Raw genomic sequence first — 13,645 nt, 5'->3', positions numbered from 1 at the left:
TATACAGCCTGTGCCTATTTTTAAACAGCTATGATTCCAGCTATTATGTCCTAGGAGTTGCCTCACCACTTCAGGGAACTATGTGAGGCAAGACACAGCGATAACAGCAAGAACTTTTATTGAACTACATAACTGGGAAATGGGCAAAGCAAATGCTTATATACGTTCCTGAAAGCCTGAGCCACTCCCACTCCCATAACCCTGAGCCAGTTGGTCTTTTCCTCCAATGTTTTTGCTGTCTGTTTGTTCTCTCCCATGCAGAGACACCACTTGGACTCTCATCCAACCTCACTTATAAATATAAAAGATAGAGGACAGGAAGATTTGCAAATAGCAGCATGATTCTCTCCTGGAGCAAAGCTGTTTCCTCACTCCGAAGAGTGATATATTATACAACTTAATGATGGTTCACATTTCTCAGGTTTAACAACATGTATATGATGATGTGTTTTAAAGATTTTATTAATTAAAAAAATGGTTCTATACAATAGTAAAACAACAACAACAGGAAGAGTGGGTTTTTCCATGGTTGTACCCTGATTATCAGGCAGCAGTAGTTGAGTATTTGTCATTTTTCCAGTGCTGCTCAAGACCTCAACCTGCTACATTGACAAGTGGGTTTGTTGTGCAAGAGCACCAAATCAATTTTAATTGCATGATCCCAAATTGCCAGTATGCATTGAATTCCACCCACAAAATAGTGACAGTCCAAAAGTGCCCAACATCTGTGCTTTTTTCTGATCATCTGGGAAAGAACTTACAGAAAAGTGATATGTAAAGGCACGGCTGTCTTAAGCATATGCAACGCCGGGATGCAAAGATCCGCCCCACCCTCCCCCCAATTGCCCAGTCCCAGGCACGCAGGAGGGCGGAGCCAGCCGGCCGCCTCAGCATCTTGCTGGCTCGGTCACCCCCAAACTCACGGCGCAGAGCCCGTAGCAGAAGAGCCCGCCGTGGCGCTCCGACTGACGGCTGGGCTCTTCCCCGGACTCAACTCTCAGGCCCCAGACTCTCGGCCTGGTGCCCCTGAGAGCCTGCCGCCTGGGTGCCCCACACTCCTATTGCCTATGGGTAAGACGGCCCTGTGTAAAGGTGGATTTCCTTTTCTCTAGCCTGTGGAGTTATTTTTTAAAAAGAGAAGAAAACAGGGGAAAGAGTTTGCAGGAGTGGCACTCATTGAAAAACTGGCTTCTTCTTCTTCTTCTTCTTCTTCTTCTTCTTATTTATTATTTCAACTTATATACCGCCCTATACCCGAAGGTTCCAGGGCAGTTCACAACAAGACCACAACATATAAAATCAAACCAAAAGCAGTAACCCAATAACCCCCACCCACAAAAACCACATTCTAAAAGCAGAATACTTACATCCTTTCTGATTTTTTAAATTATTGTTAGCATGCATATTGCTTTCTCTCAGTTGTGGAGAGGCAGGCAGGCTTGTTGGCTGCATCTTTGAAATGAAACAAGTTCAGAACCTTGTTTCTCACCTCAGAAGACAAAGCATCCATTTGCTTAGCTTTGGAGTGTGAAAACACAGGTCAAAATGCCTCATTGTTTAACTGCAAAGTGGTGCACATGTCAGTCTTCAGAAGGCAAAAGGCCTAGAAGATCTGCTTCTTTGAAACAGGAAAGGTAGCAACAACGTGGTGGACAAACCTTTCTATAGGACTAATAATATGCACACACCAAGAGGAGCAATTGCCACTGCGATATTGTTTTCCTTGCTTGTGCTTACATCAGCAAGGCATTGCAATAGGCAAATGACTCATCAGAGAAGTGAGAAATAGGTTGCTAGGCAACCCAGCAGCCTGGTTGGGAGGCCGGCTCCTATGTCATGAAACTGACATGTCATGAAACTGACATGCTTGATGGTTCTCTAGATTTTAAAAATACAATAATTTTATGAGGCAGCAGAGGCTGGAAAGATGAGCATCCCTCACAGAGATGGAAGACGTCTGAGGACAGTGGGAGATACTGTACAAAGGAAGATTTGTGTAGAAGGGATGTATACTGATTAGAGAACAGAGTGGTTAACTAGAGAAGAAATATGACAGGACAGGAAAAGGGAAGCACTGCACAATGGAAAGATGTAAATGAAATTAAAAGATTGGTGAAAATCCTAGGATTAATAGTTTAAAACTGGTAATAAGAAGGCTGTGCATTGTGCTGAGGAACATTCTACTCTGAGTTCACAGGCTGGAAAGAAAATATAAACAGAAAACATTAACAAGTACTATTCAAACTATAGGAAGTCACTCACTCGTTAGTTTTTAAGTACCTTTGAGTATAGAAGATGTGTTTCTGTGACTGTCCCTCATGATCCCTTCCAACTCTCTTCTTCTTTGGCGATCGCTTGTAGCCGAATAAGATTATCTTCTATGAACACGGTCTTAACAGTGAGTCTGTAACTGACTGTGGAGACCAATTCTGGATCCACACGTCCTTCCACAGTGGGGACATAGGTTTCCAGATGGGAATTGATTACGGTGAGAGTTGCCAAACGTACTTTCCTCTTAGCTCGTTTCTCCCTTTCGTCCTGAGTTCAAGCGTCTTCATAGTCCATGACACCTTTGATAAAGACTGTTCTCCAATTGGAGCATTCATAGGCCAGTGTTTCCCAGTTGTCTGTGTTTATGCTACATTTTTTCCAACTCTATCATTCTATGAACAACATACTTCTATATAATACATATTTACTGACACTCATTATGAGAGCTGAACTATCACCCAAATGTATCGTTATATCAGCATGGTTTTCATCATGATTCTATAACGCTGGAGGTCTTGGCAGTGATGTTTGGTCTTCTCTTGTGCCAGTCAGTTGTACTGACCAACAGTCTGATTTTATCAGGCAGCTTCCTATGTTCCTAGTTGTACACCATGGAGAAGCAGAACCCATTGACTAGTGTATCTTGGCAGAGACAAGCAGGAACCTGAGTGTGTCATAACATCGTCCTTAAAATATTTGCATATTTAAATAGGCTAGCTGACCCAGAAGTCGATGTTAATCATCTCCCTCAGCAAAATATTTCTAAAACATGTTAGTGCATGGACCATACAATGAGTAACCTTAAAAATGAAGGCACGCCACTCTTTCCTCCATGAGTTTTCTCCTTTCCCTTCAGACCTTTTCTTTATTTGATCCAGCTGCTGCAACAAACTTACACAGATAACTCTTTCTGGAAGTTGTCCTACATTTGAGGGTCTTTGGAAGTAAGGTTCTTACTGCAGACTACAGAAATTACCTTATCCAAAGCTCCACACTTCTTTTTTATGTTATAGAGGCAAACCCTTCCAGCTTTGTCAGAATAACACCCTCAAAAGTGATTACTTGATTCAACAGAGTTTATATTTAAATCTCTTTTGGCTGTACTTGCCCAGCCCAGCCATCTGCTCTCTTGTTGCAAGAGTTTAGCACCCTGCTGAGATTTGCCTCCTCAGCGAGGTCAGCAAAGAGTTACTATAGCTTGGCTGGGATGGAGGAGAAAGAAAGCATGCCAAAGCAGAGCCAAAAAACAATGAATGGTAGAGTTGGTGAATGCTATGAAATTCCTGATTTTAGTATATCCCTGAGCAAATTATTGTTGGCACCGAAAGGTGGCATCAGTAATACAGTAGAACCTCTACTTACAACCATAATCTGTTCCGGAGGTCCGGTCATAACTAGAAACGTACATAAGTAGAGGCGCACTTTCCATAGAAAGTAATGGAAAAGTGAATTGATCCATTCTAGACGATGAAAAACACCCCCTAAAACAGCAATTTAACATGGATTTTACTGTCTAACGAGACCATAGATCCATAAATTGATGGCAATAATCAATGTACTGTACTATAAAATAAATAAGACAGTATTGTAGATGAAAAAAATAAGCATTTTTTTTTCTTACGTGCACTGAGGGTGGGTGGGCTTACCTGGCTACAAGCTGCGGATGGGGTAAGGGTCAGGAAAGAGCTGATTCACTTTGGCCAGGGTCACTTTTTTTTCTTGCCAGCCAGGTTCTTCTCTGGACTTTGTCAGGTTACCGTATTTTTCGCCCTTTAGGACGCACTTTTCCCCCTCCAAAAATGAAGGGGAAATCTGTGTGCGTCCTATGGGGCGAATGCAGGCTTTCGCTGAAGCTTGGAGAGCGAGAGGGGTCGGTGCGCACCAACCCCTCTCGCTCTCCAGGCTTCAGGAAGCTATCAGCAAGCCTGGGGAGCCCGCGGGAGTTCCCGCAGGGCTCCCTAGGCTGCGGATAGCAGCCTGCTTCCCAGAGCGCGGGGCGCGCTGAAAGCAGAGCGCCTGGCATTTCGGGAAGACATCCGGAGCCTTGTGGGAGTTCCCGCAAGGCTCCCTAGGCTGCGGATAGCAGCCTGCTTCCCGGAGCGCGGGGCGCGCTGAAAGCAGAGTGCCTGGTGCTTCGGGAACACATCCGCAGCCTGGGGAGCCCTGCGGGAACTCCCGCAGGGCTCCCTAGGCTGTGGATAGCAGCCTGCTGCACGGAGCGCGGGGAGCGCTGAAGCAGAGCGCCCCGCGCTTCGGGCAGACATCGGGCAGCCCCACAAGCTCGGGGGACAGTGGGGAGGCGCAGCGCCGCTGCTGGCAAGGCCTCTGTTCGTATCTAGATGAAAGTTCATAAGTCGAAGCACCTACTGAAGGTCATAACTGGAATCATATGTAAGTAGAGCCGTACGTAAGTAGAGGTTCCACTGTACTCCATTCTTCTGAGAGGTCCAAGCATCTTTCCTTACAGTAGCATAGTTGTTTATTGCGTGGGACACAGGTGGGCAGCTGAGACTCCAGTCCTCTCTCTCTGGCCCTTGGGACTCTTCTCCAGGCTATGTTTCTTCCAGAAGCCATACCTCCTTTCCATAGGCCAAGCCCTTCACTGTCTGTGCTCCACTCCCTTCTCAAACACTTTCAACTGGCTTGAATGTGTCCTTAAATTGTGATAACACCTCTTGCTTGCCTGGATGGGAGACAGCAGGGCGTGTGAGAGTGTAAATGTGACTGTAGAAACCTCTGATTTTTGCATGGTTGGAGTGCAACCTACTGGGTGAAAGGAAAAAGTTACCTCACCCGCTTTTTGTCTCTGGGCCTGCTCACCCCCTTGCATGCAGATCCTGGAAAGCCACCCATGAGGGAATGTGGACCTCAAGCTGAAAAAGGTTCCACAGCCCTTGTGCAAGTTCTAGATGTCTTCCATCAAGACAGTGCTTTTGTTTTTGGGATATTGCATGTTCCTGCTACTAACTGCACATTTGTTGCTGGGAAAATGCCATTCCTATACCCACATGTGTTCTTTGTTATCATGTTTTTATTTTTATTTTTAAGGAGAACAACTATGCAATGGGCTTGAGTTGCTGCTGGGGGAAATTCCACAGAACAAGAAACAATCTCTTTCAGTTTTTTGTTTTTTTTAAAAAAGTAGCATGATTAGCTTTCTCTTTACTCAAAATGACATCTGTGCAAAGAGGACAGCTTCCCTTTTAGTAGGAGAGCTAATTACTCTAATTATGCACATGACTTCCCCAAAGAATCCTGGGAACTGTAGCATGTTAATGATGGTGGGAATTGTATCTCAGTGAGGGGGAGACTACAGTTCCCAGTGTTCTTTGAGGGGGCAGTCACGTGCCTTAAATGTGCCTTGAATGTGCTTGAAATGGAGGGTATGGATCTCCCCCGTGTTGCAGAGCCTAGGAGCTGATATATTGTCGCTGAAAGTCTTACCTAGAGACAGCTTTGCCTATTAGGGCTCATTATATATTCCATTGCATAGCTCTCATATTAGGTTTTGGGAGCACTTTAAGAATGGCTGATCATTTGTACAGCTTTTTCCTTAGGCACATTGTTAGGTTGGGAAGAAAACGTTTGTGTACAGATGTAATATTTATTAGTTCAAAAACCAAAAGAGTGCTGGGAGAAAAATCAAAAGGGTAATGGGAGAAGAGATAATAACATGAAAATCTGCCTCCTTGGAATGCACTGGCACTATTTAACAAAGGGGAGACTTTCCAAGAGCAGTTATAACTTCTCCGTCCAGTGTGCAAAAAGAATGTGGCTTATACATCTGGATGAGGTAACTTTGTTTTTCAATAGTGGGACACTTTGTGTTACTGGAAGTAGGCAGGTTGCTTTTATTGCTTAGTTTATGGAGGAGATCACAGCACATTCCCAAAACTGTGTGTTAAGATAGGTCTTATCGCAAGCATGCTTACTAGGGAGTAAACCGGATGGAGGTTTTCTCAGTACAGCTGCTTACCTGAATGTCTAACCTGACCAAAGCTCACTAAACAAACGAGAAGAATCGTACCTGCACATTTTGCCCCATATTTCAGGTTATACAAAGGCTAGAAATGTACATCCAGGATAGCCTGGACGATTTTCATTTATTTTTGGATTAATAAGTGCTCTATGCAGAAAAGGTCACTAAAAGAAGTTTCAACATCTTAGGGGGGGGAATAACTTGTTACACTTGATGGGTACTTGTGATAACTCTAAGGTTTCCTTGCAACTGCTGTTTAGCAGGTATACTGTAGCGGCTGGTATATGAGCTGTGAACTGGGTAGTTCCTATTTTGATTCTTGCCTTACTCCTCAATTCAGTTGGCAAGCCACTTTCCAATCCACAATATGATTGTACTGACCCACCATAAAGGGAGGCTGTTAGCATTACTTGAAGTACGTCAAACACTCTAAAGTGCAGTATAAATGCTAAGCGTCGCCACTATCAGCATCTAGTTACCTTGGGTTAATGGTCTGAGGAGAAATTTGATTCAGTGTACATTTAAAGGTGATTCTATCAAATTCTCACTTTACAAAGCAATATGCAAACTGAAGCACAGCTGTCATTTGAAATTTGCACCCATCTGAGTTTTGCAATGCAGTTCTCCAGCCAAACAATGTTTACAAAAATGCATATGTTAAGGGGAAAGTGTGCATAAAAATGAAGATGTTAGTGCAGATAACATTCAAAAATGCTCTTTAGCAGCTGAAATTGCATAGCAAAAATGTATATGTTAGTTTAAACTATGTACAAAATTTGCATACTAGGAGAAATTTACTTTGCTGCAGAATTTTCATGATGATTTCATATATCACAGAGTGCAGCAATATGTGGAGGACTGAATTTAAGATTGAAAAATGAGAAATTGAGAGAACCGAAATTGACAGATTCTTCCATCCTTTTCTTGGGTCTGCTGCTGGCCCTGACCCTGTCTGTGACCCACCTGCCATTTTAATTACCCACAATACCTGTGGCATGATGTCACTTTGGGGCATGTGGAAAATTAAAATCGCAACTCTTACTCCTGGGTCCTAAGGGACCGCCTCTCCTGGTATGCCCCGTGGAGGACCTTAAGGTCCATAAATAACAACACTTTGGAGGTCCCAAGCCTCAAGGAGGTTGGATTGGTTTCAACTAGGACCAGGGCCTTTTCAGCACTGGCCCCGACATGGTGAAACACTCTTGTCACAAGAGTCTAGGGCCCTGCAGCATTTGACATCTTTCTGCAGGGCCTGCAAGATGGAGCTGTTCTGCCTGGCCTTTGGCTTAGACTTATCTGAAGAAGTATGCATGCACACGAAAGCTCATACCAGTAACAAACTTAGTTGGTCTCTATATGGGATTTGGTATATAAATTTTCCCTTGGCTTTTTTGCTGGCCCATGTAGGACCAGCATGGATAGCTTTCTCAGGTGAATATCTGATATTTTCTCCCTTTATGGTCTTGATTTATGGGCTACTACTAAAATGAGGCTGCATTTTAAGCTGTATTTTAAGCCATATTTTAATTAACTGTTTGTTTGTTGTTGTTTGGTTTCCTCCCCCCATTATGTTTTATTGTAATTCATATTTGATGTTAGCTGTGCTGGCTGGAGAGGGTGGGGCATAAATATTTATTTATTTATTTATTTATTTATTTATTTATTTATTTGCCAACAGTGTCGTCAGTGACACTATGTTGGGCGTAATTTAAATGGCAGACTTGCAGCTGCCTATTCCAGATTGGATATCTGTCACTGCTTGCCGCCACTACTACTAGCAGGTAATTTGCTAGACATCCAGGGTGCATGGGAGACTCAGAGTTGGTTCTGATTCTAAGTACTTTTAACATACTACCAGCTGCCTGGAAATGTCCAAAACTTTCCAAGCACTATCCAGAAAATAGCTCTGTCATTAGAGTATGAGACTCTTGATCTCAGGGTCGTGGGTTTGGGCCCCACCTTGGGCAAAAAGATTCCTGAATTGCAGGACTACATGGCCCTTGAGCTCCCTTCCAACTCTACAATCCTATGATTCCATTTTGTGCTTTATTCTTGAAGGTATCATGCATACTGATGGGGCTGGCTATCATTTATCTAATAGTAAAGAAAACGCTTCATGTTCAACTTGATTTCATTAACTTAGCTGTTGGTCTGGTCTCTGTCAATTTTAAGCAAACTTTGTTCAAGCAATTTAAATGAAATAATTGAAAATCAATTTCACATAGAGATGTGCCATTGTGTGAATTTGGATTCCTCTGGTTGTTTCGCCATGTTTGTTTTAATAATACAACATCTTTTGGGCAAACACCTTAAATAATTGTGTGGGGGTTTTCTTTAGGCAAATCAGGAAAACCCTGTCTTCCTCAAACTTTCAGCACTATACTAAACTTGTCAGAACAGTATTCGAAGCCTCCATCGCTGGTTCAGCTGGTTCCAATGAGTTTATCGTGGCACATTCAGTTAGAGGAGCATAGGCTTTTAAATGTGTTTGAGACTACTCATGGCCCATGATCTGCTTATCCGGCTGCTCCCACAAGACACATAGCTACAAAGCACCTATAATATCCTTCCCCACTCAGCATATGTGCTGGGAATGAGCAGTTGGGCAATGTGACCTCTGGAACACCTAGCAATAGACACTATAGTAGGAAGGTGCAGCAAGACAAGCTGCTAGCCTACCAGAACCATCTGTGTGCATTACAAGAAGGGATTAAACCAAGCAGAAAACGCTGGGTGAAGAAAGAAACGAATCACAGCAGTAGGTGGATTTTCAGCAAGTGAGCTCAGCTAAGGAAATGGGCTTTTAAAAATACATTCTGAACAAAAGCCCCAGGGGAGCTGGAAGGGCCAGTGAATGACCACGTAACATCTCTTCCCCACCCCGCAGAGGCCATGACCATTGATGGCTGTCATCAGGTAGAAACTGTTGGTTTGCAGCAGTGAGCAGGCATTTAATATGTCCCCTGATTTCTGGTGTTTCCTCTCCTAAAATCGTCCATTTACAAGGGTGTAGAGTCATTGCCCCATCTGTTTTCTTCTGTTGCATGTTAACACCTTACCATGTGGCGACAGCTGCCATGTGGAGCAATGAGAAGTGGCATTTGCATCGGAGCTGTAATATTTCCACCAGCCCAAAGAATTATTATTAGCCCATTCATTCAGTTCAGACTTGTCAGGCAGTAGAGGCGGGACTGTACATTTTGGGTTTTGCCACATGGAACCGAGGAGATGCTGTGATAGCTCAATTGAATAATAGTAGCTTGCCTATAGAAGGCGGCTGGGATCCTAAAGAGCTGCTCTCAGATTAATGGCAGTGGGTAGATGGACCAATGCTTGACTCTATATAAGGCAACTTCCTGCAGCCAGGGGCGAATTCCTTTTGCGTATTGGTTCATAGCTGTCATCAAACCTTTCCTCATGTGAAGGCCTATTGAGGGTGAAAGTCCCCACCTGCTTGTTTGTAACTAATTATCAGTATCCAGAATCAGTACACCAAACTTTGGGACCTTTCAAAGTCCACTGCTTTTCTCAGGTGCAAAACATTTAATTTTCTTTTAGCACAGAGGACATGTGAATCTGGTCTTCCCCTGGCCTTCACTTTATTTATAGCTCCCTTTGCCTTACTCACAGGAAGGCTAAGAATGAAGTACATGACCAGGCCACCAACTGTCTGTGGGTCTCCAGAATGTCCACTAAGGTCATTAATATGCAAAACGTAACTCAGGCTGCTTCTCTGTAACTTCCATGCTTGCAACTAAAGCTATTATTATAGCCAGAAGTCGTTCAGTCGCTTTTTACTGGGCATCTGCACAATGTCATGAGTAATACATCTTTACCCATTCTCCCATTTCTGCTTGTTTTTTAGAGCTCAGTTTTTAAAACAAAACACAGTGGAACAACGGCACAATCTTTCCATGTGTGAATGACCCATCACAAAGCTGTGAGCCTGACCATAGGAAGAAGCCATCTTCTGGAGGTGCTCTCACTTTCAAAGGTTAGTCTGATGCAAATGGTGAGAGGGCATTATTGGTTGTGGCCCCCTGTCTATAGAACACCCTCCCCAGAAAAGTTCAGCTGGTGCCCATGGCTGTGTATTTGAAGAGCCAGGCAAAAAGACTTTATTTGCTCAGTCCTATCCAATATCTCTGGAATTAGTTTGTAATGTTCTGTTGTGTTCTGCTGTTTTAATCATATTTACTCAATGGTTGCAGTGGTTTTAGCGTTTTCTTTTGGTTGCCTTCATTATTGTGAACAGCCCTGGTAAAAGTGAAGGAAGGGCAGATTATAAATTTCTGAAAGAATAAATATGTGCCCAGCTTGCTTTCCTTAATACTTCTCCTGTAGACAAAACTATTCAGCATTTTACCTTGTCTTCCAAATGACTTTGTGCATAGCTGGGTTTTTTCAACCAAAGTAGTCATAACATTTTTTTTAAAAAAAATCTTCTTTTAAATAGCTGTCCCTGTATTTTTTTATTTAAATAGCCATGGAGAACAATTTTAATTTTGTTCAGTATATATTCCCTGGCTACTTTCTGTTATACGTTTTAACCTGAACTGTTTTAAAGATTGTTTTTGGATTGCTGTAAAGATAAGTTCTTTAGTAGTAAAACAGCTACTTTGAGATCTTGTATAGAATGTCCTGGGAGATTGAAGTGTTCTCCTACTGGTTTCTCTGTTTTGTGATTCTTGATGTCAGATTTATGTCCATTTATTCTTTGGCGTAAGGTTTGGCCTGTTTGTCCAATATAGAGAGCTGAAGGACACTGTTGGCATTTGATGCCATACACAATGTTAGATGATGAGCAATTGAATAGTCCCGAGATGGTATGTGTGATGTTGTTGGGGCCAGTAATGGTGTTGTGCGGGTGTATGTGGCAGCAAAGTTGGCATCTGGGTTTATTGCAGGCTCTGGTGCCAGTGTCCGTGTTAAGTCTGGTTGTAGTATTATTGTGGGTTAGGAGTTGTTCAGTAGCTGTTTTACTACAAAGGAATTTCAGAAATAGACTGGAAAGAGAAGCTGCTGAATTGCAACTCATTACCAAACTTAAAACCATGGAGAGACCTGGTTTGAACAAAGACATTGGATTCTTATCCCATTATACATGACTAAGCCATTTCTCACCTTCTCACCCCTTGCCTTTTCCTGTAAGACCTATTACAGTCGTTAAGAGTCGTCAGCAGGCTCATCTCAGCTATCTGCCAATCTCCCATTCCCACCACCCTTCTGAGTAATACCCCTCCCCACCTTCTCACTATATAGAAGGATCTGGCAACTTCTGTTTCAGTGTATCTGAAGAAGTGTGCTTGCACACGAAAGCTCATACCAAGAACTAACTTAGTTGGTCTTAAAGGTGCTACTGGAAGGATTTTTTTTATTTTGACTATGGCAGACCAACACGGCTACCTATCTGTAACTGTTGAAGACTGTTAACGACTGCAATTAGTCCTACAGGAAAAATCAAGGGATAGTATACAGGTGACCAAGATGGCAACAGCTGTTCAGCATAGAGCAGACTGCCTTGGCAGGTGGGTGGTAGACAGCCATCTACCAGTCAGGGATGATATAGCTGCATTGTGCATTGTACAGGGGGTTGGACTATATAACTTATAAGATCCCTCACAATTCATGGTTTCAGTATTATTGCCTCTGAATCTTTCCCTCTAGTGCAGGCATAGGCAAACTTGGCCCTCCAGGTGTTTTGGGACTACAACTCCCATCATCTCTAGCTAACAGGACCAGTGGCCAGGGATGATGGGAGTTGTAGTCCCAAAACATCTGGAGGGCCGAGTTTGCCTGTGCCTGCTCTAGTGTGTTGTACTCAGTTGGGTGAGGCCTCCTGCTTCTCCTGGTGGTCTCCTAGGCTGAGTGCCAAACTATCTGGTTAAAGCTCTAGAACTGGCATTTGCTGGAAGGCAGAACTGGCAACCTAAGGTTAGACTGGTATTTCGGTGGACTCATTACAAAATAGCTTTGTACCTCAGTGATGAGCAACCTGTACTCCAGAGAACTCTGAAGTTCCTCAGGAGCTGATCAGGAGTCCCTCAGCAAGATATTAATTAATGGGAGGCAATCTCTCTCTGAAAGTCAGCTTGCCAACATATGCAAGAAGGGAAATCTAACACCATCAGATGAAAGGAAAACTATTTATGAAACACAATTCTCAAGTGACTTTTTTCTGTAGCTGCCATATTTATTTTGCCTGCTTGTGGGACATGCAATCCTTTTCTCCTCCTTTCATGACTAACTTTTAGGTCATTTTTTTTTTATTTGAATTGGATCATTTTTATATTCTTGAAAGGTGCTGCTTGGATTACAAATTGTTGGTTAGTCGAAACAAACTTTGTAAACTGATCTAAAGATTATTCCTATGTGTAAATAAATTATGTGTGTCTCTTGGGCATCAGATGAATAAGCTATGTGGATCAAATTACAAGCGGGCAAATTTCTTCACTAGCTTTCCCTTGCAATGCAAAATGTACAACATTCCTGAGGTTTTTTGTTTTGTTTCTTAAAAAAACTTTCATCCATGCAGCAAGAGGCTATTTGAAATGCATGTATGTTTTAAGATAGCATAAATACATTTCACTGGCTTCTGAAATGTATATGGTACAGAATAATAATTTAAATAAATAAATAAATAAATAATCAATCAATCAATCCAGAAACCAAGGAGACAAAATATAGAATATTTTGATTACTTTATGCTACATGTACAAGGCATTTGCTTTGTCTAATATCTTCCAATTTGGCTAATATTTCTGGATTAGTGATCGTTCTTTTGAATGTTCAGTGGCGTTTAAAGCACTGGATTCCTGGGTTATTTGAAATCTCAGGAAGAAAATTTAGGGAGTAAGGCAGTGACCATACTTTTCTTGACAGTGAGTCATAGAATTGTAGTGTTGGAAGGGACCTCCAAGGGCCATCTAGTCCAACCCCCTGCAATGCAGGAATCACAGATAAAGAATCACACACAGCCAGTCAGCCGTACGTCAACTTCTTGGTTATTGTGTGAAAAATTTCATAAATGTACCTCTTCAAAAGTTTCTCCAAATGTCAATTAGTTTATAATTAGCTGAAAATGTCAAAATGCTTTATGTAATAATGGGCAATTCTCATTGCTTTGAACTGAGCAGACACTAGATATTCCACTCAAGCTTTTTGGGCTACATTTATGAAACTCCCCCATTTAAATGTCATTTTCCTTCAACGTTAAGCTGATTATCAGCTGGTGAAACAGCACCAGCCATGTAGTTGCTCGGAATGAGAGAACTAATATCTTTGTTAGAAAAAAAAATGGGAAGGAGAACAAAAGCAGGCCTGTGCAGTTAATCACATGTCAATAAATGTTCAATACAAAAATCAAGGCCTGATTTTGTGAACTATCGAGCAGTC

The 13,645-nt window shown here is 42.4% G+C and overlaps 1 long non-coding RNA gene across 1 annotated transcript in view; it reads left to right on the top strand.

Annotated features, from left to right (window-relative positions):
- Nucleotides 1–13,645, top strand: part of LOC308485914 — a 33,365-nt gene that overhangs the window by 18,107 nt on the left and 1,613 nt on the right. Inside the window, exon 2 of the long non-coding RNA XR_013990855.1 lies at nucleotides 10,116–10,244. This is a non-coding gene — a long non-coding RNA (uncharacterized lncRNA). The remainder of the gene's footprint in view (nucleotides 1–10,115; nucleotides 10,245–13,645) is intronic.

The sequence above is a fragment of the Podarcis pityusensis genome (assembly GCF_964106645.2).
Source record: "Podarcis pityusensis genome assembly, chromosome: 9".
In the NCBI taxonomy this organism is placed as follows: Eukaryota; Metazoa; Chordata; class Lepidosauria; order Squamata; family Lacertidae; genus Podarcis; species Podarcis pityusensis.
This window is presented reverse-complemented; position numbering and strand designations above follow the sequence as displayed.